Source organism: Gossypium raimondii, unplaced genomic scaffold (assembly GCF_025698545.1).
Source record: "Gossypium raimondii isolate GPD5lz unplaced genomic scaffold, ASM2569854v1 Contig00075, whole genome shotgun sequence".
NCBI lineage: Eukaryota > Viridiplantae > Streptophyta > Magnoliopsida > Malvales > Malvaceae > Gossypium > Gossypium raimondii.
The window spans coordinates 10,001-12,109 of NW_026291234.1; the positions used below are offsets into that span (position 1 = coordinate 10,001).

Consider the following 2,109-nt stretch of genomic DNA (forward strand, 5'->3'; position numbering starts at 1 on the left):
CAGATCTTTAGTATTCTGTTATTTATTACCTGTATTTTACTATTTTAGGCAGAATACCGTCACCCATTCTAACTAAACTGAAAGAATTTCGAAACGGAGAAGTGGGGAAAGTGAGGAAGAAAACATGAAATGAAACTATTTCCGAAGGGAGAGCTAACCAAGAAACAGGGACCGAAGAAAATACTTCTTCTTACCTTTTTCGGAGGAAGAGGTGGATCCGAGCAAATGGACGAAACAAGAGAAAGCTACGAGTGACTGGAAAGAAAAAAAAAAAGAAAAGGCGAACTCCACTTTATTTTAAAGAGACATACTATAAAATAGACCTGGTTTTATGAGAACTTCTTATCTGGATGGGAATCAAGAAAGTTCAGAGTTAGAAATATTAAAAAAAAAGAAGATAAATATTTGTTATGGATTGAAAAACCTCTTGTGACACTTCTTTTTGATTCTAAACGATGGAATCGACCTTTGCGATATATAAAAATGACCAGGTTGAAAATACTATAAAATGAAATGTCACAATATTTTTTTTATACATGTCAAAGTGATGGAAAAGAAAAATATCTTTACGTATCCACCAGTTTAGCAACTTTTGAAATGATACAAAAAATATATTTTACACCAGAAAAATTGTTTTCTGATGAATTGTATACTGATTGGAGTTTATCAATGAACTAAAAAGAAATTTGAGTAAAGAGTTTATAAAAGTCGAATCTTTAGATAAGGAATCTTTTGATCTGGGCATACTTGAAAAAGGACTCGATTCTCTAATGAAACTAAAGAAATACTTGCCTAAACTATATGATCCTTTCTTGCATGGACCCTACCATGGAAGAATCAAAAATGGGGTTCTCCTTTAAGCATAAATCAAACTTATAAAAAAAACACGGATCCGTTTGTATAAATAAGATTCATGCTCTACTTCTTACTACTGATTATCACGAACGAACAGACACTAGATACTCAATAGAAAATCATTAGCAACAGAAAAAGAACTCTCTTTATTGACATTGACAGAAGATGAACAGGAAATATCGATTCCGAGGATCGAGTCAAAATTTTGAAATTTTTATTCAATATAGTTATAACTAATCCCAACAATCAAACAATTAAAAAAATCTTTGGAATAAAGAAATAAGTAAAAAGTTCCTCGATGGTCATCAAATTAATCGACGATTTAGAACAACAGGAGGGCGAAAACAGGAAAATGTAACACAGGCATGAAATTCGTTGAAAATCCAAGCGCGTCGTGATTTTTACTAATAAAAGGAAACGCCGATACTTATACTAATACCAAGGATGCTAATGATCCTGATCAAACAGACGAAGTGGCTTTGATACCTATTCCAACAATCGGATTTTCGGCGCGACATAATAAAAGGTTCCATGCGTGCCCAAAGGCGTAAAACAATTACTTGGGGCTGTTTCAAGCAAATGTACATTCCCCTTTTTTTGGACAAGTAGACAAACCCTCTTTTTTCTTTTGATATTTCTGGACCGCTGAAACGAATATATCGAAATTGGTATGTAAAAACAAAGAATCAAAATTTTGATTATGAAAAAAGATCGAGAAAAAAACAGGCCAAAAGAAAAATACAAAAAGAAGAAAATGAGGATAGAAATAGCAGAAGCTTGGGATAGTCTTTTACTTGCTCAAGTAATAAGGGCTCCGTGTTAAAACCCAATCAATTCTTAAAAATATATTATATTACCTTCACTGATAATAGTTAAAAACATTGCCCGTATGTTATTATTTCAATTTCCTGAGTGGTCTGAGGATTTAAGGTTGGAATCGAAAAAGCATTTAAATGCACTTATAATGGTGTTCAATTATCCAAAACAAATTTCAAAAAACTGGTTAACAGACGGTATTCAGTAAAGATCCTATTTCCTTTTGCCAAACCTTAAGATTTAAACTACAACCCTCTCATAAAGATCCAATGAAAAAAAGAAAGGTCAAAAGAATGATTTTCTTTTAACAGTTTGGGGAATGGAAACTGAACTCCTTTCGGCTCTCCTCGAAAACAGCGTTCGTTTTTGAGCCTATTTTAAAGAACTAAAAAAAAAAGAAAAAATGGAAAACGAAATGTTTTATAGCTTTAACAATTT

General features: G+C 32.3%; 1 pseudogene; it reads left to right on the plus strand.

The window, feature by feature from the left end:
* The window catches only part of LOC128036895 (protein TIC 214-like), a 3,905-nt pseudogene extending 1,803 nt beyond the window's left edge, over window positions 1-2,102 (plus strand).
* The last annotated feature ends 7 nt before the right edge of the window (window positions 2,103-2,109 follow it).